The sequence below is a fragment of the Lissotriton helveticus genome, chromosome 2_1, assembly GCF_964261635.1.
Source record: "Lissotriton helveticus chromosome 2_1, aLisHel1.1, whole genome shotgun sequence".
Taxonomy (NCBI): Eukaryota; Metazoa; Chordata; class Amphibia; order Caudata; family Salamandridae; genus Lissotriton; species Lissotriton helveticus.
Window position 1 is genome coordinate 1645944641 of NC_136059.1, and position 27508 is coordinate 1645972148.

The following is a 27508-nucleotide window of genomic DNA, read 5'->3' on the forward strand; positions in this document are numbered from 1 at the left end:
ACATGTGCCGGCCCATGTGCCATGAGAATCACGGGATGCAAATAGGCTGCGGGCAATCTCCATTTGGTCATTTCTTTATTTCTCCAAAAGCCCTCATCATCCAATGTTCCCTCCTTAGCCCATTGCTCTAGTTCATCTGCAGAGGCAGATCGCTGTATGTCCAGCACTTCTTGTCTGTCATCATGCCAACATTCAGCCTGTGACTTCACCACATACATAGATGTATTGCTTCGCTGCATTGTAGTTTCATGGGCTGTGTGATCGGCAAAAGGCATTGCCCTCCTATTTTATCAGTCACTTTCTAGTGTGCACTGCATTTAACGATCGCTATTTTCTTAGAATATGTCAAAGCAGTAAGGAGATTATGCACTAATTCTCTATGCACTATTTGTGTCCCATGTGATGTAAGAAAGCTCAGCTGATGTCGTGCCATCTGGCATTTTCAAACAGGATCCATCAACTCATAATTCCCCATCAACATTTGAAAGAGGCGTATCTTGCAGGTCAACACAACCCTTTGTCTGTTCCTCAGTAAGGAATATACAGTCATGGGACTCTTGTGACTGGAAATAGAAGCATCCCTTTGGGTAGAAATCTAAACAAGGAGGAACCAATTTGCAAATAACGTCCATCCTAATAATCTCTAACAGTCCATCATCACCATTCACACACTTTAAGCGTTGAACCATATGTAATAGGGAAAGACACATAACATACTATTTTGGAAAAATATATCACAAGGATTTATTATTAAAAAAAAATTCTTTAAAAACCCGGGCAAACCCGTCAGTCGATACATTTAATATCACAATAATTCATAAAAAAGCAATACATTTAAAACAATAGTCACAAAATAGCATGAAAATATGAAAAGAGTGAAAAAACAAAGGCTAGGCTGAAAAACGTAATCTTAGCAAATTACTCATCCATTCTCATGTCATATTGTGGGCATGGAGATAAGCATTCTTTAATTGTCTTTTTAACCCCAATGTCCAATAGACGGATTGTGAGTCAACAAATGGGGTCGACGCGTTTCGATGGAGAAAACCTTATGAATCCATCTTATTAAGACTTGAGTATAAGCACTCTTTGTTTGTTTAATTAATTTTCATGCAGACACCTACAATAAAATAGAGGCATTATTTGGCATATAGGGTGAGGAAGCACGAAACGGTTCAGAGTGGCGACTTTCACCTTTTATTATGCGTCCTTCTGAAACCATTGGAGTATGTGACAGAGGTATGGTTTATTCTTGGAATTCTATCGATCAAGTTCCAGATTCACACTTGTTAAATCATGGACAAGGCCACCAAATAAAAATCAGTGTTCCTATGGAGCCTAGTACTGTTATAAAAATAGCTTCTTGGAACATTGCGTGGCTTGCAAGTAAAGTAGTTTCTAGTGAATGGACCTCATTCATTGAGGATCAAGATATTATATTCTTTCAAGAAACCTGGGCAGTGAACCAGGTATTTTGTGAGGGATATATTCATTTTTCAAAATCAGCTGTGCAGGGTGACAGGGTTTGACCGAAGGGGGGCTTGACAATGTGGGTCAGGCAGCTCCACTATTATAAGTTAGAGGAGGTTGCTATTGACTCTCAGGACATCCTTATTGTCAAGTTATCACAGTGTAATTCCCCATATGTTCTACTCATCAGTGTTTATTCCAGGGGCCAGCGAGGCGGGAAGGCGTCTAACATAGTAGCCTTATTAGATGCTTTTTTTAATGAATCACACAGGCCATTGTAATATTATTATGGCTAGGGATTTTAATTGTACGTATGAACCCTTAGATTATGAGGATATGAATCTTAGTGAGGAGGAGGATGATCAGTGGTCGATTCCACCTCTTGAACTCCCTCCGATAAAAAGGTGGACTAGTGCAGCACTCCAACTCAAAGTATTCTGCATGGAACATGAGTTGCGAGCAGCAAATGGTCGCACGAAATCTGACAAACGAGGGATGCCAACATATTGTAGTGGGCATCGTTCTAGTCGTATAGGCTATTTTATCATAAATAAGGAGCTCTGGCCAAAACTGTTAGATATGCTGGTGGAAGCCCAGCCAGAAAGTGATCATAATCCTCTTTTAGTTTCTATGAAGGCCACAGAAATAAATCATGCTGAAGGGCTGCCACCTTGTCCAGATTTGTAGAAGGACAATTATCAAATGATACAAGACGTCTAAATTAGGCTAAGGTAGCACTCAACTGTGAAAAGCTACAGGACATGAGCAACCTAGTAGTTAATACTATAGCTGCTCTTCAGGCAGGCATTGAACTTGGGGTACACATGGATAGAGTTGGCCAGGCTCATGAGCATCTTTTTAATCACCTCAAAAGTTTTTTTATTGTGAAAAACAAAAAAGGGTCTGTATCGTCCATTTCCAAGGCTGCAGTCTGGTATAATTCCAACTGTCGCCTGGCCTATAGAACTTTGACAATAGCAATCAGGAGTAAAAACCAGGCTTCCATAAGAGAGAAGAGGCAGGCTTATAAAACAGCAAAATCCAAGGCCCAAAAGGATTGGAACGAAGCTCATTGGGCTGATCTACTTAAAGCCTGCTCTGGGAGGGATATGACAAGATTTTGGCATTTGGTGAAATGGGGGAGTGGGGATCCCAGAAATGTGCCCACAAATCACGTGGAACAAGATCAGTGGGTCCGTTATTTTAAATGTCAATTCGCCAGTGACATGGGTGTCCAAGTCACCTTTGCATTGCCATCTTCTTTCCCGCCCCTCTGTATTACTAAAAAGGAAGTAGAAACTGCTCTTCTCCAGGTCTGAAAGGAAGGGCCCCCGGTCTTGACTACATTCCTGCAGACCTTTTTTTACAAGAACTGGAGTCCTGGGCTACGTACATTCAACTTTTAATGAATGCTATCGACAAGGGAGCAAAGATTCCTAGTTCCTGGGCAGGTACAGTAATCCTTCCTATTTTTAAAAAGGGGGATCGCTCCCTACCAGGAAACTACAGGCCTATAAGCCTGATTGATTGCATTCAAAAGGTAATCACCAGGGTGATTTTAGGTAGAATGCAGGCATGGATGGAGGAATGCCATACCCTCTCTGATTTACAAGCAGGGTTTCGACAATGTATTAGTACAGTGGACCAAGTTCTAAGGTTTATTCTTATATACTGGCGCACTGTTACCCTTGGGAGAGGTTCCATCTATGCAGCTTTCGTGGACCTTAGGTCAGCTTTTGACCTAGTCCCACGTTCCAAGTTGTGGCTTAGTCTTTTAAAGTTGGGTGTGCCATTGGACATTTTGGCTTTTGTTATTAAACTGCATACGGTCAACTATGCCCAGTTTAGATGGGATATGGCAGGTAGTACCACTGAAATGTTTTCAGTTGAGAAGGGAGTGAGGCAGGGGTGCGTACTTGCACCCACCCTATTTTCAATATATATTAATGGGGCCTTGAAATATTTTGAAAACTATCATACCAATGCCCCGAGTTTAGCCGGGACAAAGATCCCTCTCCTAATGTTCGCCGATGACACTCTCATCCTCTCCAAGACGAGACAGGGCTTACAACGTGCCCTCTCAAGATTTGAGGAGTTCTCTGTAGATCATGACCTTGTTGTCAATGTGGAGAAAACAAAGTTTATGGTCCTCCAGAACTCTAATAAAGTCATCGGTGAAGTTAGGATGCAGGATGGTGTCCTCGAGCAAACAACAACTTTTTCATATTTAAGGGTAATCATAGATAAAAAGCAGAGTTTATTTATTTATTTATTTAGTGTTTACTATAGCGCGAGCATGACACTGCGAAGGGTTTCAGAGCACTTTACAGCCGTGTATCAACATTAGCACCATTTAGAAGCATAGATTGCAATTTACAAACTCTTTACAACAGTACACTTCAGGGAAATGTATAAACAAAATAATGAATCAGTAATTGAATTAGTAACAATCGCATTAATTCACACCACCACATGCGAGAGGCTGGCGGATGACTGGAAGGAAACATGGAAAGATTTGATCCATAGGTACTGCTGCAAGGTCCTATTGAAGAAATTTTCTCATATAGAATAATTTTGCTTCATTTTTTAATGCTGCGATGGATGCAATTTTTCTAATGCTAAGGGGGAGTGTGTTCCAAATTTGTGGTACTGCTCCAGAGAACGCTCGGTCATAAGTTCTTTTCTTACAAAAACGAGCTGGCTTCAGAAGTAGATTATCTTTGCTCCTGGTGCATCTGCTTCCTCCTGAAAGCGCGATTTTCTGTGCAAGGTAAACTGGTGTTTTATGGTGCAATGCGTTATGGGGGATGCATGCTACTTTGAAGTGAATTCTTGCTTCGAAGGGTAGCCAGTTGAGCACTCTCAAGTGAGGGGAGATGTGGTCAAATTTTTGGGATCCCGTTAACAGTCTTGTGGCTGCATTGAGACATGCTTTCAAAGGGGCTGTTGTGACTTTGGGAAGCCCTGCCAGAGTAGTGCACCCATATTCTATCCTGGAGATGACCAGTGCCTGGACTGCTGTTTTAAGATCTGTTTTATTTAGGAATGGTTTTAGTTTCCGCAGGTAGCTTAGATGGAAACGGGCGTTCTTTGCGTTGATATGTGCAATCATGTTCAGATTTTTGTCAAGAGTAATTCCCAAAGATTTCGTGGAGTCGACAATCTTCGGGGTACATTTTAAAGCAGTGATAATGTTGGACCAATCCGCTATCTTGAGTTTACTTTTCTGAGGTGTAATCAGTAGGAATTCAGTTTTCTGCGGAGTTAGCTTCAGGAGATTCAGGGTTAGCCATTGGAGGGTTCTCTTAATGGCTTGATTCATAGTTTTTATATCTTCTGTCGATGACACCTTGATATACAGCTGCGTGTCATTCGCGTACATATGAAATGAGATGTTTGCTTTTTCTAGTATAACCGTTAGTGGTTCTACATAAAGATTGACAAGCGCCGGGGATAACCTTGAACCTTGTGGAACTCCAATTGTATTTCTGGTAGAACCTGACAGGGTTTGGTTGACAATTAATTTTTGTGATCTATTCTCTAGGAAGGAGCTGAAAAACTTTAGTACTATATCATCTAACCCCATTCTGTTTTTCAGCCTATCCTGAATTTTGTCATGGTTTACTGTGTCAAACGCAGACGACAATTCCAAAAATATTAGGAGACGTATCGTTGTGGTCAAGAGCCAGTAGAGTGTCATCTACTATTTGCAGTATTACAGTTTCTGTACTATGGTTCGGTCTGAACCCCGATTGGCAATCGTTTAGTAGATTGAAATCCGAAATGTGATGACTCAGTTGTTGTTGGACACATTTTTCCAGAACTTTAGCGAGCATAGGAATGTTTGTAACAGGTCTGAAGTTGTTTGGATCAGAAGTGTTTTCAGTTGTTTTTTTTTAGAAGAGGAATGACTTGCCCTGTATTTAATCAGTCTGGAATTTGGCCTTGTGATAACGAAACATAAATGATCTTAGTCCACGACGGGATTAACAGGTGGTTAAGAGAAGACTAGCACTTTGCTGGTAGGGGGTCGTTATAGTGGTTGTTAGGTTTGGTGGATGACATGATCTGAGATAATTCTAATTCACTGATTAGATTATATCCTGTCCATCGAGCGTTGTTTTTTGGTTTGTCGTATTCTTGTTGGAACTGTGGTTCATCCGAGGAACCCTTCTCACTTTCCAAGTCTTCTGCTGATTTTTTGAGTTCCCTCTCCAGTGCATTTGCTTTGTCTGTAAAGAAGACAGAGAAATCCTCGCTATTTAAGCTTGTTTTGGCGATGACCGGTGCTGATTTGGCAGATTTATTAGACTGTCCTTTGAGTATATCGAATAGTTTCCTTGGCCTATTTATTGCATTGTCCAATTCTTTCCTAAAAAAGTCTTTTTTTGATTTAAGGATGCTTTTATTATAAGTTTCCTGGATTGTCTCAGTTGGCATAAGTGGGGTGAGGTAGGGTATTGATGCCATTTGCGCTCTGAGAGTCTGAGCGATCGTCTTTCCTCATTTAGGGAACTATTGAACCACAGATTTTTGTCTTTGTCAGCGATCCTTTTAAGTTTTAGAGGGGCTATTTCCTCGATAATGATTGATATTGCCTTATTATAATGCAGAGTGAGGTCATTGACGTCAACCATGTTCTTTGGTGGCTGCAACTTGTTTTCACAGTGAGCTGCTAGGTTTTCCATATTGATTCCTCTGGTGTCCCTAGTCCATTTCTTTGGCTTAATAGCTTGTGAGGTCGATTTAGATTTTCTCAGGGGAATTTTGAATGTAATTATGTGATGATCAGACCAATCGCATGGTTTGATTAGAATGTTCTCAATTGCTTTTTCTTTGGCTATGATCCAGTCTAATGTTGAACCTTTGGAGTGGGTGGGGAGATGACATCCCTGGAATAAAGATTGTTCTTCCAGGAAGGTTTTAAAGAGTGTGATTTGTTTGTCCGCCTGATCCTCCCAATGGATATTGAAGACACCTAGGAAGATATAATTTGACTGGGGGCTAGAGTTGACGGTGATGATTACCATCAATTGGTCTAGGAACTTGGTCTTTGTACCAGGCTGGTGGTAGAATGCATGGAGTTTACAGTTTTGGTTGTCTGATGATCTTAAGGACATGCCTAGATATTCGCAAGAGTCTAGAGTGTCCGAATGAGTTTTAGTAATGGAAATGCCTGACCTATGAATGCAAGCGATGCCTCCACCCAATCTCTCTTGTCTGTCTAGTCTCATAATCTGGTAGTTTGGGGGGACTAACATGTCTAAGCATTGGGAAGACGCGTCAGAAAGCCAGGTTTCCGTTAAGATGGTAACGTCTATTTCATGATTTAGTATGAGGTCGGCTATGTCCGCCGCGTGTTTGTTTGCTGATCGACAGTTGAGTAATATGCAACGAAAAGGTTTCTGTGAGTTGGTCATTGGCGGGGCTGATGTTTCAGGCAATAGTGTCACTGTCTTTAGGTTGCTCGCATTAGCCCTTCTATTCTTAACCTGGGACGTTCTATCCGTATTAGAAACAATAGTTTGGATAGCGTTTATGCCTATCTTAGGTTGCGAAATGTGAATAGGATCATATGTGGACAGAATGGATGCTAACTCTTTGTCTGACAGGTAGTTCAGTTGCGCGCGTGGGAGGCAGATTCTGTTTGACGTCGCTAAAGGGGTAGAGCAGCGATTACCATTTGTTGCAAGAGAGGAGGACTGAAGGGAATCCATTTTTGACAGGCAATTTTCTGATAAGCACAGCAGGTTCTTCATATCTCTGATGGCGGCGAGCATGGCTTGGTAGGTCTTACTAGATTGAGCATAGAGATGATTAAGATCCCCCTTTGTGTGTGTGGACCTAGACTTTTCCGAAGCTAGTCTATTTTGTATGGTGGTTAAGGGCTTCTTCTCTGCTGAAGGGCTAGCTTTGAACATCTCTGCAGGAACTGTGCCTGTTATATTGAGATTAAGATTAAGATTGGTGCCAGATTTGCAATTCTCTGCTCGGGTTGCCTGCGTTCCTTTCAATTTAAGTAGTTTGACTTGTGTGTTTTCCAACTTGTTTACCGGTGCAGTCAGCTGGTCCTGTTTAAAGTCCGGCATAGCAGTGGAGGTAGAGGCTATGGGTGAGGTAACTGATGATATATTAGTGTGGAAGTCCCTGTCTTCTATCTTGTTGGTTGCAGGATTCACTTGCTGTGGCTGTTGGGATAAGATCGTCCTACTAGTTACTGTTTCGCTATCGTTCGGGCAAGGAGATCCAGAGGTAACAATTGGGGTTCAACATTGGGGCATTAAGTAGCCTGACGCCCTGACACTTTCATTAATATTATTGCCCTGCCAAATCCTGTCTACCTGATTCCATGAATGAGGCTTTTCATTGGTGTTAATGCCATCCAGTGTAATAGTTTGATTCGACTGTTGGGGATTCCTTGCACTGCCTATTTCGGACACAGCCAGTTGGTTCCCCTGTGCGGTAATGACTTGATGGTTCATCTTTGGTTGGTTACTTCCTGCAGTAAGGCTGCTGTGGACAAGGTTTTTGTAATGTGCGAAATAATCATCAAAGTGTTCTAGATCTTTGTTGGCTGCTTGGATGAGAATTATATATATAGATCACTTCCTCTCCCCTCTCCTTTCAAATACTAATATAGAGGAAAATCAATTGGAGAAATAATGTAAATATAGGATATCCACTACAAAGATGGCGGGTTAACTAAACAGATAGTGTCCCCCTTTTATTTCTGCCTCCATCCGGTATTTTAATTATTTCTGTTATAAATTTGTCCCACACACAAATACGTTATAGTAATAATTGCTTTTTCAGCTAAAATGACCAAAACAGTATCTGGCAAACCATTGCTGAACATTACGCCATGAAACGACAGGGATTCATTTAATCAATATATCATTTCTCAGTGAACCGTAGTAGATTATGTTAGACACCTCTGCATTTTTTAATGAGTCTACTCTGGGAACTGTAGTTAAGGATACATCACGGCATGTCATTAAGCTGCGTTGTATTTTTAGCGTCACTCTGTAGTCCCCTTCCAGCACCCTTGCTCCTTATTGGGTGTGAGGCTAAGAGCCACGGAAACACCGCGGCGCGTCATAGACATGCGCGGGCCGTACACAGTAAACGTTAGAATCACACCGGTAATTAATTAGGTAAGCCTTTTTTCTATATAAACGGACGTTCATACGCACCGTTTCTTGTAATTCCATCCGTTTGCGGCCTGCGGTCCCGGTCCATTAGACTCCTCATTACGGACTCAATTTATCACGCCTAAAGGTAAGAAACAATTCGACGAGAGGACTTTCTTCCTCGCTAAAACACTATACACTCACGAAGCTCACGGCATTTCTCCCCTTTTTCTTAAATCTCAGAGGCATTGTTTCCTACATGATCGCCGTGTGAACTCAGGATATGGATGGCTAAAACAGTATCCGCATAAACAGCCTAGGTACTAAATTATGCGTCTACATATGCATGAACTGGCATTCGTAGTTAAACTAATTCGTGTTCCGTGAGAGTTTATATTTTTCGTTTACTAACAGAATGTACATATAAATCTTTATTACACAGATAAATAGAAAGGCCATCCATCTATCAGATATAAAATCTGTGACAACTACCCTGCAAGCAAGCATATAATATAAAGAAGCTATTCTGACAACACTATATTGAGTTAAAGGTACCTAATTTTGAAATACAGGTTATTGGCTCATTGAACTACTTGGTATTTAGGTATTATTATAAATACAGTAATGCATTTTTTGACAGTTAATTCAAAGACCTACCAGTCCTCATTTAGTACTGACAATCACGCCTGTTCCCTGACTTCTGAGGTCCGATCTGTTGTTATAGTCACACAGAGTAACCGCAAACTGGTAACTAATTTATTCATTATATTACGAACAAGAATGGGTGCATAGTTAGGCAGATGAAATCCTAAATCAACTGGTATATTAATCAAAATGTGTATCCATTTCAGATTAAAATATTTCAAAACACTATGACAAATGAGGATCTGACAAAACGCATGAAAGTATAGACATAGCTACCAGTGATTATGTAAGTAATCTCCCTATAAGCTTCCATCTTTATGCTATATGAATGAAGTAATTTCTGCACTATATCCCCCATATAGATTTCTCCAGAATACAAATCATATTTTTCAATTTATCTTCAAACATGGCCCACCCACTGCTTCCATCTTCTATTCTTCTGTAAGTGAGAATTAACGCTAACCGAGAATGTTGTCATCTCATTCTTTGTCTTCTCCCATCTCTATTCTTATAATCTTTTTCTTGAATCTCCCCTGACGTTCTCCACCTATGTATTAGATTAGTAAACTACCTTATGTATGGTCTCAAGCATTATCAGTCTATACAGACAATGACCCCGTAGATAAATCAGTATATAAATATAAAATCGGACCAATGTGTCCATTTGATATATGTAAAGTAAGGAATTCTGCTCTTTTTGTAAATAGACAATCAAGTTCATACCACATAAATAGAATGTATATCAAATTACAAAAAATAGATAGAAAAATAGAATGAGAATAATGTGCTGCAAATGATTAAATATAAAAATGTGTATTGAAGGATATAAACGAGAATAATTCAAATCCAGCTTCTTGAACTGAACTGTATATATGTATATAATGTGTTACTAAATTTCATCATTTTGACCTAGACCTAGGGTTTTAAAGGAAATTAAGTGAGTGGTATAAAAGAACACTATAGTATGTAATGTGACATTGATGTTTTTTTTTAATTCTTTAGTGACTGTTTAATTTGTCCTGCTGCAAATGACGGACTCCTGAAGAAGGCAATAGCCGAAACGCGCGTTGAGTTTTTCATCCACTTCTTTGCTTACTTCATCAGCCCACAACTACAACTAAGTCATTTGGGTTCTTGTTCTTTCTCTTTTTTTGTTATATAATTTTGTATTGTAAAAATATTTGTCCCCCATTCACTTATTGAATTGTAATCCTTAACCACTAAAAGATTTTTACCAAAAAAACAACAGAAAATAAGGAAAAGATAGATAAATAAATATAAAAGAATAATTTTGATATATAATTTGTGTTTTGTCTCACTTTATCATGGTCACATGTCACTATGAATGTCTATTCAGTTGAACTCCCTAGGTTTTTGGCACATGATTTATTGTTTTTCTCTACTGTTCTTTTCAAAATAATTGTTGTTAGTCCCTACCAGTAGTGAATACATCATCAGTAGGGGTCCCCATATTTTTCTAAAATGGATGAGAATCGTGCCATTTTATAACATGCTATATTTAATGTTGTCCTCAGTTTTCGGGAAGGTGTAATGAGCAACTTCGTTCCATAAGGAATGTTTTGATTCCTCTACTTTCAGCGAGTTACTTAAAGTATTTCTCCATTTAGCCATTTTTGTAGTAAAGAAGATAAGGTCATTTATAATCATACCCTTTTTTAAGTTGAGGGAGGGATCTAGAATTAGCGTTTCAGGGTTAGATGTGAGTAGGTTTTGTTTAAAAGTTTTGGATGCATTTTTAGAGTGCCTTTTTAGAGAGCCTAGGAGGGTATATTATTGGAAGCCGCAAATAGATTGTCTTTCGGTGCGACACGCCCAACTTTCGGGAGTGTTGCTTAAGGTACACAGACACTCCTATACCAAACCCATAGCCCCAGTATTGCAGATTTACAATTCCAAAATTGGTGCTTCTATCCTTTACGGTGCAGAGTTGTGGGGTCATGTAAACTTGGATTCTTTAGTGGCGGTCAAAACAAATTTCTAAGATCATTGATCTTTATTTGGATTTGGGATACCATTATATTAGGGACTAAGCATGTTATAGATTAGTTGTATACTGGAGGAGACTTTGGGTGACTCCCGAGTTAGCCAACTATGCTATGGCGGTGTTAGAAACTAGGGAGTTGGATGTAAATAATAAAATTGAGTGGTTTAGGAGTCTTAAAAACATTCTCTGTGAGCTAGGTTTGAGCCAGTTGTGGAGTTGTCCCGCCGGACGTATATTCCCCAGTAAATCAGAGCTAAAGGCTGCTTACTGGCATATGATACATCTTAGGCGGTTTTCAGCGTCTAGTAGTTCCACCCTGTCTTGCACCTTTCTTGAAATTAAATATGAACCAAAATTTGAACAGTACTGGGATTTAATCACATCAACACGAGATAGAAAATTATTTCACCAGTTCAGAGTGGGAACATTACCCACTAAGGTTTTCACTTCAAAGTGGTTGAATTCAGACCCATCTAACAGCAACTGTCCTTTTTGCCCGAACAGGGTAGAATCCTTGGCCCACATTCTTTTTGCATGCCCAGCGTATAGGAATCCGAGGCGATGTTGGTTGAAACCAATGTGCTCACTTTTGGGAACTAGGTCTTTCAGTGAGGCATTTACATTACTAAAAACAGCAGTAGACGGCCGCACTGTGATTGCTACAGCTAAGGTTTTGGGCTGGGTGTGGGTGATTCGTTGGAATGAAGGGAGGTACAGATACATTTTCTCCCTTATTTTTGTGATTATATATATTCTATTGTTATATGAATTTTATTGTACAAGATTTGGTGCTCTTTTAAAATCTGGCCACTGTTATGGGAGTGTTTTTAGACTTTTTATATTATTCATTGTTTAAATGGTGATCATTATATGTCCACGTTATAATCAAATTTGTTGATACAGGTATTTGTTGTATTTTCCTACCTGGTTTCTATGTATGTTTTGTGATGACTTTTGTGATTTTTTTTTTAAATCGAAATAAAGTTTATAAACTGAAACTGAAACTGAATATCTAAAAACAAGGAATCGCCGCTACTGGAGGTAGACAAAATTCCAAATATTAACCTTTCAACTAGAGCACTCACAGTTATTGAAACAGAGGTCCTGGAGAAAGGGTTTAGCTTAGCCCCTGCGGTTGCTCCCAATAAGTTTGACTTCGACAGAGACCTAAAATCCTTTTTTAGGAAAATTAGACTTAAGGATTTTTTTGAGTGTAGAGAGAATAGACCCAATACTAACATTACAGGCCTTCGGGCCAAATCAGTCTTTACACCTACAATAGGTCAAGTCAGCAATAATATAGCTATATTTGAAAAAACAGTGGAGATAGAAATTAAGAAATTATTCGAACGTTCACATAAAATCAACCATAATCTCTCGATCGAACACAAAAAAGCCCTAAGAGTACCTAAAGAAGATACTAAAATTATAATTAGGCCCGCTGACAAAGGCGAAGGGGTGGTGATTTTTGACCAGATAGACTATGATGAAAAAATGATGAGTCTCCTTAATGTTAAAGAACATTACAAACAGGTGCTTCATATAGGAAATATCCAACTGAAAAAGGACGTGTACGAAATACTAGATGGAGCAAAACTAGAGGAGTGGATCAGCGAAGAGGAATATACATTTTGGTATAATTCGGATCCCATCACACCGGCAATTTATGGATTGCCCAAAATCCACAAAAACATAGAACACCCTCCTATGCGCCCAATAGTAAGCAGTATAGGCTCAATCTTAGAACCCCTCAGTAAATACGCTGATCACTTTCTAAAACCTTTTGTAGCAAAACAAAAATCCTATCTGCGAGACTCAGCACATGCCATCACCACATTTGAGGGAATTAGCTTCAACAGGGTGACCCAATTTTCGGTCACCCTGGATATTGAAGCATTGTACACTAAAATCCCGCAGGACGATACGATTAGCACTATTGAAACCATGCTCCAACTAGAAGATTTAGGTGGGAGGGAATCTAGAATTTATTATGTGCTGTGTTAGGCTAGTGCTTAACAACAACTTTTTTTCTTTTTAAGAAGGACCTATACCACCAAGTAAAGGGGACCAGTATGGGCGCAACTTGTGCCCCAAGTCTGGCCTGCCTTTACATTAGCAATTTTGAACGAATGCACATATTTAATGAGCTGGCACCGTTCGTAGAGAACATTAGTCACTGGCACCGCTTCATAGATGATATTATCTTCATATGGAGTGGTGCCAGTGAACTTTTGGATGACTTTATAACTTGGTTCAACCTAGGGGACCCCAATTTAAAATTCATCTCAAACTGAAGTAATGCGCGTGTCAACTTTTTAGACATATGCATTAAAAGTGTGGACAATGTTCTGGCAGTTGAGCTATACAGCAAACCGACAGATAAAAATACCCTCCTACACTACCAGAGTCATCACCCGAGGTCGCAGAAAGATAATATCCCATTTGGGGAATTTCTACACCTTATAGTACATCATTGGAGGATTTCTACACCCATTCAGACAAATTCAAAAAGAAATTAGCAGACAGAGGATACCCTAAAAAATTAATGAAAATTATTTTAAAAGAGCCGGATTTTACAACCAAGATGCAATGCTAGACATGAAGAGTAGGAAAAACAATAGGACCAATACAGAGACGATAGTATTTGTAAGTAAATTCTCGAATGTGAGTAACCAAATCAAAAATATTATTAACAAAAACTGGAAGATCCTCAATGATGAAAGGGAACAACCTCTGGAAAAACCTCTCTTTGCGTTTAGACGTAACACAAACTTAAAAAATTCCCTTGTGCATACTTACCCCAATAAGGAAGACTGTTTTCAGAGCACAAAGTCACAAATGCGAGCATTAGGTAACAACAAATATGGAAATTGCTCAATTTGTGAGCAATGTGCGGTAGGCAAATCAATGGATTATAAGGGAAAGATATATCACTCCAAAGACCTGACAAATTGCAGAACAAAAAACTTAATTTACCTCCTGGTGTGCCAGTGTGGTCTCGACTACGTGGGTGAAACAGGACGGGAGTTGCGTTTTAGATTGACTGAACATAAGTCTGCGATACGTCCTAAAAAAGAAAATGCACCTCTAACGACACATTTTTTACAGGAGAACCACAAATGCAATGACTTTATGTGGTTCATCCTGGAAAAAATTAAACCAACTGCAGAGGGGGCAACATTGAGAAAACTAGGACAATTAGAGAACAGTGGTATATGTGCACACTAGATACGATTAATAGTGGATTGAATAGTAGGGAAGACTGGATGTTGTTTATCATATAAAAAAATTATTAAGCCGCAAAGAAGGTTCTTTATAATAAATGCAGTAAATCAACAGAAGTGTACATTACTATAAAAAACTAGAAGTGAACCAGGAACCAAATAGACAATTATCTGGGCATTCCTAGAACCCCCCTTGTGACAGGTCCCTGTAGATATGGATTTGCCCAGAAACAAAAATGTATTAACATGGGCAACACATATAGACACTTCTCGATAAAATCATGAACATCTTGAAAACTAACTGTGGCATTATTCAGAACAGCCTCTAGGAGGAGCTCTCAATAATAATAAAGGAATCGTATGTAAGCTTCCAAAGAAATCAAGCCTTTTGGTCATTGTTTTTTAGTTGCTGACAGAGAGTGATCAATAGATAAGCTGACGATAAATGAAAGATATTCTCTCCCTATCATACGTAATTGCTTGATATGAGTCATTCAGACATTTCTCCTGACCGTTACCTAGTCGACTCTCCGGATCATTTATATTGGTCACACTGCGTCACAACCATTTTATGCTTTAGGCTCCCTCCATCCTCAGGTTTATCCGCTCTCTCAGTCCTGTGCACACACAGCCCATTAGCCGGTTCCTGTTTCCTTTTTTCTTTTTTCATTTTCTTATCTTATTCTTTTTGAGACACCTGTTTCATTTTGGCCATGTGTGGGTATCGCAACTGCTTTCCATTTTTTCTATCTACCTCCGTTTATTTGGGCTCTGTGATTCCCTTTGTCCACCTTCTCAGGTGCTCTGCACATTCACTCAGCATTATGCAGTAATTTGTAGACAACGCCTAATATACATTAGTGTTGACTTACTGTAAAGTTGACTCCACACAAGAATTGTAGAAAAGTAGATTTATTGGAAGGAAGCACAGGAGCAAGGTAGGTCACAGCCTACGCAGGACTTCTTCCCCAGCAACTGCCTCTACAGAAGCAAGGAAGGGAATCCTGCATAAACACAGAACGTTGAAGGAAAACAATTCCAAAGAATATTTAAAGAGACAACATGACACATCTTCTTCCTTATGAAACAAAAAAAAAAAAGGATCAACAAACAAAACCACTTGGGTTTGGAGCAAACACGTTTCTTACACACAACAGTATTATCAATTCAATTAGGTTCTTTAACAGTCGTATCGTTGGGATCGAGATTCTGTGCAGTACATTCATTGGACATGTTGGTAGATGAATCAGTAATAACTACATCACTAATATTTTCAGTAGAATTATCATATTCATCCGAAAAAGGAATGGTGACACTACTGGGAACAGAAATAATTTCTGAAACAACAAAACCATCACGATCCTCATTATGAACAGAATGAGGTTCAGGAATAACATTAGAAGAATGTGAAGAGTAAATAGAATCCGTATTTAAATCTTTCTTCCCTTTGTAAATAGCAATTCTCTTCAAATTCCACACCCTTCCATCAGTCAATAAAACTGCATTCCGTAAAACTTTCTTAATCATTAATGGTTTTGAATACTGAGATTCTCCTTTTCGAACCGTCCAAGGTTTTTTAACCCTAACCCACATGCCAGCTTTAACATCCACAGTACCAGCACTAAATTTATCATCAAAGCTTCTTTTATATTGTAAATGTTTCTCAATGATATTGGTTCTGACTTTATTCATACATATGTCTAGACAAGAATTCTTATGAAACCAATTAGGATTATTCTTAGTCCTGGCAATACGACCCCTCATAATTTCAAAAGGTGACATTTTCAAGGCGTCATGAATATTGATCCTATAGGACCAAACAGCTTTTAAACACAAGTTTCCCAATCCTCTTTATTTAGATTGGCAATCTGGATAGCATTTTTCAAGACTTTATTAAATCTCTCACATAACCCATTTCCGCTAGGATTATATAAAGAAGTAGTTTTGTGGATAATGCCAGTTCTGTCAAAATAAGATTTAGTCAATTTTGACATGAACTGAACACCCTTATCAGTAAAAATTTGGGTAGGAAAACCTTCCTCAATAAACACTTTCTTGATGAAATCTAAAACAGCGGCTGAATTAACTTTAACCTCGATGGTGATGCAAGGCCATCTAGGAAAAATATCAATAATGGAAATCACAAATTTATGATTGTCACCTATGGGCCCCATAATGTCGATGGCCACAGTATGCCAAGGACCTTCAGGAATTATAGGTTCACACATTTCAGGTTTTAGAGTGTTAAGAACTTTATCTGAATTTGAGCAAATAATACACTCACGTACAGTCCTCTCAGCAAGAACATCATTACCCGGCCACCAGTACCATTGTTTCACATTTTGTTTAGTTTTGACTATGCCACAATGATCCTTGTGACATAACTGTAGAATAGAATTCCTTAAAGACGAAGGAGGAACAGTTCTGTCACCACGAAAAATAGTACCATCCAAAATACTAAGTTTGTTTCTAACTTCCCAGAATGGTTTGAGATATGAACTTAATTTTTTTTTCTCCACCCAACCTTCACGAATAAATGAAACTGCGGTGACTAAGACATAGTCCTTTAAATACTCCTCATTCCATACTTTTTTTTCAACGGAGAAAGGATTCTCATCATGAATAAGAGAAATCTGAAAAGAGGTCCACTCACTCATCTCACACTCTTGCAATTCAGAAGGCAAGCGCGAAAGAAAATCTGCAATTACGTTGTTCCTGCCGGAAAATATTCAACTTTGATTATAAAATCCTGCAAACGCGTAGTCATTCTCGCTATTCTAGCAGTAGCATTGTGAAGACCATCAGTGGAAATTAGCTTAGTCAAAGGTTTATGGTCAGACCTAACCACACATTTCTTGCCCCACACAAAACTCCGGAAATGTTCTAAGGCCCAGACAACAGCTAGTGGTTCTTTCTCGATAACAGAGAACTTACTCTCAGGAACAGAAAGAGCCTTGGAAGAGAACGCCACAATACGTTCTTTACCAAAACTATCAATTTGTGAAAGTACACCGCCTAAACCCTTATTACTGGCATCTACAGTAATCACGGAATCAAGATCTAAATCAAAAGGAGACAACACTCGGGCATTTATAATGTCTGTCTTAATACCATTAAATACATCCTCACAAAGAGCAGACCACTCAAATTTGATCTTACTGTTCAACAGCTGTCTTATATTAAAAACTTTACTAGAAAAACCTTTAATACATTTCGAATAAAATTCTACCATCCCTATGAACGATCGAACATCATCTTTATTAGAAGGGGGAGGCGCTTCTTTTATAGCATCGACCAATTTTGGTTTGATAGATACACCATCAGAACACAACACATGACCCAAATAAGTCACGGATTTAACCCCAAAATGACACTTCGAAAATTCAATTGTTAACCCTTTTTCTTCAAGAATACCTAAAACTTCTTCAAGAATAGAGTTATGTTCAGTTTTATCTTTCCCATATACTAAAATGTCATCTTGAAAACATTTAACCTTAGGATGTTTGCCAAAAAGTAGGTGGATAATGCGTTGGAAAATGGAAGCCGCAGAGGCTAACCCGAATGCCATTCTCTTAAATTGAAAACACCCCATGGGGGTGATGAACGCCGTAAGATGCCTACTGTCATTATCAAGTGAAATCTGATGGTATGCAGCAGAAAGATCCAACGTCGAAAAAATAGTAGCACCATTAACTGAGGACAACATTTCGGAAATTTTTGGTAAAGGAAACTTATCGATTACAATGTTTTCATTCAAATGGCGAAGGTCTACACATAAGCGAATTTTGCCATTTGAACGTTTTGCAATTACAACTGGAGAGATCCATTCGGAGGACTCTATCGGCTCGATTATATCCTCCTTAACTAGTTTGTCCAATTCTTTTTCTACATCACCAAGCACCAAAATAGGAATGTTTCTAGCTTTAAAGGTCTTAGGGTTGGCATTACTCTTTAAAACAATGTGATGAGAAAACCCTTGAAAATTACCAATTTTTCCGCTAAAAACTTTCGGAAACTTTTTAAGCATGGAATCACCAATTTCAGAGCCATCATTAATAACCAAAACAGTTTCAGGACTATTGGGATTCAATATAATATCCAAATCCCTATGGTCTCTCCATCCGAGGACAGAAGGACCATGTTTGGCAACATAAAGTTTTCCAAAAGATTCCCTGTCCTTAAATCTAAACTTTAAAGGTTTGAAACCAATCATGTCAATCTTTTCCCCTGAAAATCCTTCAGGAGCAATGTCTGACATATAAAGGTTAATTCCAAGATGACGTACAAAATCAGAATTCCACACCTTCTCATTAACTATGGTGTAAGGAGAACCCGAAACAGCATAAATATTAATAGGAACTCCACAATTTGCATATTACAGATGGGTTTTTTGAGAAAGTCTTTCTTATAGGAATCGTTAGCATTGAAAATGTAAACTTTCTCAAGAGGTCTTTGAACACATTCATCTTCAACTGAGCAATACATTACTTTTTTAACGCATTCATCTTGAACAGAACAATGCATGACTTTTTTAACAATATCATCATCATCACTTGAAGATGAATCACAAACAACCTTCACTTTGTTGCCCTTAATTCTGTGGCAAGCTCTTGAATAATGCTCAATTAGCCCACAATTAGATCATTTTTCCTTAATAGCTGGACACGATTTGAAATCAGCCAAATGCGAACTGCTACCACACCTAAAACATCTGAGCTTATCGTTATTTTTCACTTCACTAGGTTTAAACTTAACTGGATACTTTTGCCTATAATTAGATTTACCTTGAACTTTAGAAATAGCTTGTTCAGAGATCATTTTCTGCTCAGTGATAGACTTTTCACTAACTTTGATAGCCTTAGCGCTGCGACCTGAGAGTTCTGCCTTCCTAACAATGGCCAGAACATCTTTAAGCTCTGAATCTCCATTAATCCAAAGTCTATCTTGGATTGACGGATCTGAGGCATGCATAACCACCTAATCCCTTATAAACTGTTCTTGGAGATGATCAAACTTACAGTCTTCCGCCATTTTCTTAAGTTCAGCCACATACACATCAATAGTTTCATCAGGCTGTTGTTTCCTGCGAAAAAACTTGTATCTGGTGATACCTATGCAAACCTTAGGAGAAAAGTGGTTATCAAAATCTTTCAAAATATCAATAAACACATTTGAATCACCACCCCCTGGACATTTTGACATCTCTTCATAAACTTTTAGACCACCAGCACCTAAAGAGTGCAAAAACAGTTTTTTCTAAGCATGGGCGGATTTTGCGAATTGGCAATCCGCGAAATTGCATATTTACGGATTCGCAATCCGCAAAATCCGGATTCCTTTTTTTTGTGTTCGCAAGTGTTTCTGCCATTTCACAAGGGTTTTTTACCAGTTCGCAAACGCGAACTTACTTGTCGGGTAGCAACGGTAGCGACCATGTTGTTTCTACGTCTGGTTCATCACAGCACCCTCTGCTTCACCACTGCCACCCTCTGTTTCACCACTGCCACCCTCTGGCTCACCCATGCCACCCTCTGGCTCACCCATGCCACCCTCTAGTTCATCACTGTAGCCCTGCCTCAACTGACATGAATGAATTAGGGGCTGATTAATGTGTCACTGAATTTGAACTTCCAGGCTGGCACCTGCTTCCTTATCTGTAATTGCTTTCTGTTGCAGTGTAAATTTTTTAACAGGACCTTTGTTGTATACTTGTAGCTATTCTCTGAGCCTGCTGTGAGGGTTAGAGCAGGGTCATAGAATAGTTTCAAGTAGGCAACTGAACTCTGAAGGGGCCCCTCAGGAAGCACCACAGGGAATGGTTACTAATGATAAGATTGAACTTTTGCACCTGCTGAGTGTTTTCAGTTTTGTCTGTAATTGCTTTCTGTTGCAGTGCAATTTTTTTAACAGGACCTTTGTTGTATACTTGTAGCTATTCTCTGAGCCTGCTGTGAGGGTCAGAGCAGGGTCATAGAATAGTTGCAAGTAGGCAACTGAACTCTGAAGGGGCCCCTCAGGAAGCACTACAGGGAATGGTTACTAATGATAAGATTGAACTTTTGCACCTGCTGAGTGCTTTCAGTTTTGTAAAATTCCAAATATCCAGCAGCATCCACAAAAAGTAATCCTTCCAGGTCAAGATCCAAATCAAAGTGACCAGCACATGAAGAAAGCACTGGGAGGAGCCTGCTGGACAGGAACAGGAAGTTGGAGACTGTGGGGCACTTCCTTCCTCCGCCCCCAAAATGGACTCCTTGCAAAAAAAAGTGCAGGCAAATGTCAACCTGAGGAGTTATTCTGATAAAAATCATAATTTTAAAGGTTTATGCTGCCTGCTGGTGGATTTCTTGTGCGAAATTGCAAATTTTGCAATCTCGCAATTGCGAGATTGTCGCTGCCCGCCGCATCTACGTGTTCGCAAGTGTTTACTCCCGCGAAATTGTATAGTATTCTAGTTGGCAAGTGCGACCAAGCAAAAAATCCGCTTCGCACGGATTTACAAATTTTCGGCAAGTTCGCGAGAGTTCGCGGATTGCGAATTTGCCGAAAATCCGCAAAATCCGCGAGCGGAACGGATTTTACGCCCATGCTTAGTTTTTTCTTTCTTTCTGGTTTCATTTTTCCTTCTTCATCAATAGTGTCAATAAAGTTTTAAAAAATATGCTTTCCATTGAAGCAACTTCATACAAGGTTCTATTCCCGAAGGCTAAAAGGCTTGTGGTGACTGAATAGTAAAATTTTGTGTAGCCATGTTGAAATAACAAATCGAACAGTCAGAAGCAAAAATATGGACTGGAAAAGTCTTCAGAAGCTGTAGAAATGTCTAAAATGAAAATAAAGAAGCCTTACTTGAAGTTGAAATGAATAACCAGTGAACAAAGAATCCTCAAAGCGCTGTAATGTAGATTCCAAAATGCGCAATGTAAATAATAGTCATCAGAGTGAAACAACGGCGTGATGCGATAAAAACTGTAATATTTCCTCGATCTCATTGCTATGGCAAATCCCAAAATGGCCGCCCTGCGTCTTACGTCATCGCGCAGCGTGCATCACGTCGAACGTAGCCTGCTTAACGCGTTGTCATCAGAATCAGAAGTAGGAGCGCGGAGAAGAATGCACAAGAGACTGCGTTCGCGCTGAAGATCGCGCTGAAGGTTACCGCTTCTCCAAACTTTAAATGATGCAAATACAATAAGCAGCGCAGGTATAAAAGCCTTTCCCAAAATTAATCCTGCGCAAAGCAGACAATAATAAAGTCAATTAACTCCGAATGCGCATAAATGAAAACGGAAATTCCCGTATTAAAAGCAAAATAGTTTTTTTTTACTCACACGAAGATATTCATATGTAGAGATAGATCAATTCCAAATTGGTTCCACTTCAAACATCAAACGAAGGTTCTGTTCTACAATGAAGTGGAAATATCTTCTTTGGAAAACAATAGATAAACATAGAATTCCTTTTCCTCCTGAATCCGGTAAACGAGGAGAAAAAAAAATTCCTTAAAATAAGGGTTCGAGGGTTTCCTAGTGCTTCTCTGACATCGTCGCCAAGATTGTAAAGTTGACTCCACACAAGAATTGTAGAAAAGTAGATTTACTCGAAGGAAGCACAGGAGCAAGGTAGGTCACAGACTACGCAGGACTTCTTCCCCAGCAACTGCCTCTACAGAAGCAAGGAAGGGAATCCTGCATAAACACAGAACGTGGAAGGAAAACAATTTCAAAGAGCATTTAAAGAGACAACATGACACTTACCTTCCTGTCATTGTCATTTATGATGACTTGGGGCTTTGTCGTAAGTCAAACTATGAGGCATCACTAATGTAAATCCAGTAAAGCATTTGGAAGTCATACCTGTAAAATAACCGTAACGCATTACAATGTGTGATTCTAACATAAAGCAACTTACCTGCCTACATATGCTGCTACTTGCATGTAGCGCGCTATATGATCAAGGGCACACAGGTCAGTGGCCGAAACACGTTATTTATACCATGTAATTACGAATTAAAAACTTTCTGCAAATGCGGTCTGTGCCAGTGTGTTCTTCTTTGCTTTCTTGGATATATATATATATATATATATATATATATATATATATATATATATATATATATATATATATATATATATATATATATATATATATATATATATATATATATATATATATATTCACTGAAAAAACCATAGGTTATAGACCATATATAGTTAGGAATTAGCATTTACAAAACCTTGAAAATTCACTGAAAAAACCATAGGTTATAGACCATATATAGTTAAGAATTAGCATTTAGAAAACCTTATTTTACTCACACAAAACCATTGAAATTCCATATATAGTTAGTTGCACTAACTATATATCGCGCACCCGCAATCCACTGCTGATGATGTCACATATTACATCATTCATGACATGGTCAGTGACATCACTGATGACATCACTGATGACATCTCAAATGACATCACTGATGACATCATCTAGTGTCTGTGTGTTTTTGTAAAGTTTAAATACGTTTTACATATTGAAGAATGAGTGGATGTATGGAAGACTGAGTGTGTGTGTGGGTGGCTGGGAGGTGTGTGACTCTGTGCATATCAATGTGTACTTGTATCAGTGATTGTATAAGAGAGTAAGTATGTGTTAGTATATGTGTGAAAAGTATGGTGTTCTGTGTTTAACTATAGATGAGGAAATCGAAGTGTGATTGATTCTTCACAGGACTGACTAGGTGTATGAGTGCATATGATAGTGTTGTAATAATGAGTGACTGTATGTATGAGTGATTGTATGGGTGAATGAGTGAATGTGTGTGTAGACGTAGGAATCAGTGAGTGCGTATGTAGTAACTGGTATTGGTGTGTCATGATGTCATCAGTGATGTCATTTGAGATGTCATCAGTGATGTCATTTGAGATGTCATCAGTGATGTCATCAGTGATGTCACTGAAGTATGGTGTTCTGTGTTTAACTGTATAGATGAGGAAATGGAAGTGTGATTGATTCTTTACAGGACTGACTTGGTGTGTGAGTAACTCCATGGATGAGTGGCAGTGTGTGACTGTCTGCATAGGTGTATGAGTGCATATGATAGTGTTGTAATAATGAGTGACTGTATGTATGAGTGATTGTATGGGTGAATGAGTGAATGTGTGTGTAGACGTAGGAATCAGTGAGTGTGTATGTAGTAACTGGTATTGGTGTGTCATGATGTCATCAGTGATGTCATTTGAGATGTCATCAGTGATGTCATCAGTGATGTCATTTGAGATGTCATCAGTGATGTCATCAGTGATGTCACTGACCATGTCATGAATGATGTAATATGTGACATCATCAGCAGTGGATTGCGGGTGCGCGATATATAGTTAGTGCAACTAACTATATATGGAATTTCAATGGTTTTGTGTGAGTAAAATAAGGTTTTCTAAATGCTAATTCTTAACTATATATGGTCTATAACCTATGGTTTTTTCAGTGAATTTTCAAGGTTTTGTAAATGCTAATTCCTAACTATATATGGTCTATAACCTATGGTTTTTTCAGTGAATTTCATTGGTTTTTTAACAGCTAATATCTGTAGCTGTAAAATGTATTCTTCTTTAAATCCAAAAATATATTTTATATGTTTATTAATAATTTTTTTTTTTATATTTTTTTTTCTTCGCTCCCGCTTCGCGAATCGGGAAGCTTCCCGTTAGCTGACCTTGATGCCGCGAAATAGACCGCGAGCCGGTAAACGTTCCTTTACCGCAACTGCCGCGTTAGAAAACAACATTGTGACGCCTCCCGTCCGCATGACGTTTCGCGTTGTCGCGTGATACGTCATATGACGTGCTACGTTAGCGAACTGGTACGCTTACCGAGTCGCAAAGCACAGGTTTCTGGAAGCAAACCGGGAGGCCCTGCAAAGCGCTTAACGTAAACACAGCAGGTCATGTGACTTGGTAATAACACTTTTCATTGGTTCATTTCACTTTTGGTTTCCTAATGATGTAAGACTAGGTCATATAATCTAAAATGAACACTTTTCATTGGTTGAGAACTATTGTTTTTCCCAAATGATGAAAATCCCTCCTTCTTTCCTCACTCTGACTTTCATCATTGTGAGAGAAAGACCCTTTGTTACCAGTGAGCAATGGCTTCTTTAGTAGCTTCAGCTGGTGCTTCCCCACCACCTCCACCACATCCAAGGAAGAGAGGACCACCTGCTGAAGTTATAATTCAGCAAGAAGAGGAAGAAGAGGAAGAGGAGGAAGAGCACGAAGAGAGGCAGTTTTTGCCTGAGGAGCCCAGGACGTCTCACCGGAAAGAAAACTTCATTTGGCAATTTTTTTAAATTCCCAAAGGTCAGAAAAAAGTAAATGCAAGATACGTAACTTGCCTTATATGTCAAGATAGACTGTCCAGAGGGACCGAGAAAAAATACAGTTTCGGAAACTACACAATGCATCGCCATATGACTAGGTGGCATCCTAACAACTACAGTGCTGCACAGTTTCGTAACGAACTAGATAATCTCCCTATTATGGCCAGAAGATCTGTTGTACCGGAAGTAACGGGACCAGAGGGCAGGGAGATGGTGCCAAATATACAAATGAGATTTGGTGAAGTAAAACAAGTCTGCGTACATTGCAGTGGATTCATTTGCTACAGAGAAAGTAGCATCACTCTGATCAACAGAGCTATTGACAATCATATGCAAGTTTGTACGAAACGCCCCAAATAATAAATTCTTTTTTTTTTGTTGCTCCTGTTGAGCCCTTTACAATGAATCGTTTTCGTTCCCCCCCCCCCGGAAAAAACCCCAAAAAAATATAAAACCGTTCAGAAAAATTCAAAAAAAGTAAAAAAATGTTCAGAAAAATAATAAAAAAAATATAAAACAACAAAAACAATAAAAAAAAAAGTTCTTTTCAGAACTACCTCCCCGTTATTAAAAAATTGGTACAATATTTGGAACTGTGCCAACCTCTATTTCTCTTAGTTTGCTTCCCAGTTCGCTCGCCGGTACGTGAACCGGGAGCGAACCAAAAAAAATGTTTTAAAAAAAAGAACAGTAAGTATAAGGGAAGGAAACAGACAGTTATGTTAAAAGAAAGACAGCTATAGGGGAGTAAACTAGAGATACTATTACCCGTAATCCACTGCTGATGATGTCACATATTACATCATTCATGACATGGTCAGTGACATCATCAGCAGAGGATTGCGGGTAACAGTATCCCTAGTTTACTCCCTATAGCTGTCTTTCTTTTAACATAACTATCTGTTTCCTTCCCTTATACTTACTGTTCTTTTTAAAAAAAATTTTTTAGATCAGTCAGAAACAGTGAAAGTAATGAAATATAAAAGACTACGTAGAATATGAGCACTGTATGCAACAACTTTGACACTTACAGAAGCCTCACCTTCTCCATGCCTCCTACACAGTTCTACATGTACATCATAAATGCAAACAGAACAGAATTAATTATATTTATTTATTTATTTATTTATTTATTTATTTATGGGCTTATATAGCGCTATGAATAAACTCCCAAGGGAGTATCTCCGCGCTGTAACTGCCGGTACAAAACTGAAAAAAGGAGCAGATAGTTAAAATGCTGTGAGCAGGAAAACATTAAAATGAACCAAACAGAAACGTTTTTAAATGTTTTCTGAATTGACGGTGGTCATTACATTGCCTTAATGACAACGGAAGCGAGTTCCACAATTTGGGACCCACGACAGATAAGGCTCTACCACCCAACCTGGTTTTAGTGATTTTTGGAACATTTAGTAGCAGTTGGTCGCTGGATCTAAGGGCACGGATGGGAACATAAGGAATAAATTTGTTCGCCAGGTACTCAGGTCCCAATTGGTTGAGGCCCCTGTGGATGGTACAACAAGTCTTAAACTTCACTCGTTGACGTATTGGCAACCAGTGGAGCTTATAAAGTAACGGTCTGGAGGGAGATCTAGGGGGTGCATTTAGCACCAGCCTCGCTGCCGTATTTTGCACCACCTGCAAACGGTCCAAAACCTCCTCACTTGCACCTGCCAGGAGCCCGTTACAATAGTCGAGCCGGCTGATGATCAGAGCCTGAACAAGGGTTTTCCTATGGGAGTCAGGGAGGAAAGGGAAGATTTTACGAAGAAGGCCAATCACATGAAAGCAAGAACCTACAGTGATGTTAACGTTTTGCTTCATGGTTAGCTCTGGTTCCAGTCTGACGCCCAAGTTCTTGACTATTGTTTTTGGCACAGGGACCGGCCCCAAATCAGAGGGCCACCATTCAGGGGACCATTGAATCCTGGCTTCACCAAAGAGCATCACCTCTGTCTTTCCAACATTGCATTGTAAAAAGTTGGAAGACATCCACCTTGCAACTGCCTTCATCCCATCGGAAAAGGATTGTAAAATTTCCGGGGTAAGAGTTTTAAAAGGGAAAAGCAGCTGCGTGTCGTCTGCGTAGGACACTGGACAGAAGCCAAAAGCTCTAGTAACATCTGCCAAGGGGGCCACATAGGTGTTAAATAGCGTTGGGCTCAAACATGAGCCCTGTGGTACCCCCTTGGAAATGTTAACTTCCTCCGATACATGTTAAATGGTTTATTTTTGCTGTTCTCAGAATGTATCAAATTTCACTAAAACAGTGACTTGAAGGTATTCATCATATAACAGCGGGGAAAAAAAAACACAATCAAAATGATTGTGTTTAAAAAACCCATACAACATAACAAGTCAGAATTCAGAACTCCTTAAAGTTAACTTACTTTCCATGACGGCGAAGGATGTCCTATGAACAGCTTACACTCTGTTGTGCTGTTATTACTTTCAACCCGCCACTTTCTGAAAGAAAACCTCCATCGTTTTCAAAAACATGTTACATACAATAAATGACTTCTCGCTCTCTACCACACGTTTCCACAAGGCCAAATCGTGTCTGAGCCATTTATAACTCTTAGAATTCTTTTAAGCGAATCCCGTCATGTTGTATTTCCGCAACTTTCACAATTAAAATGTTGAAGATCATTTTCACAATCCT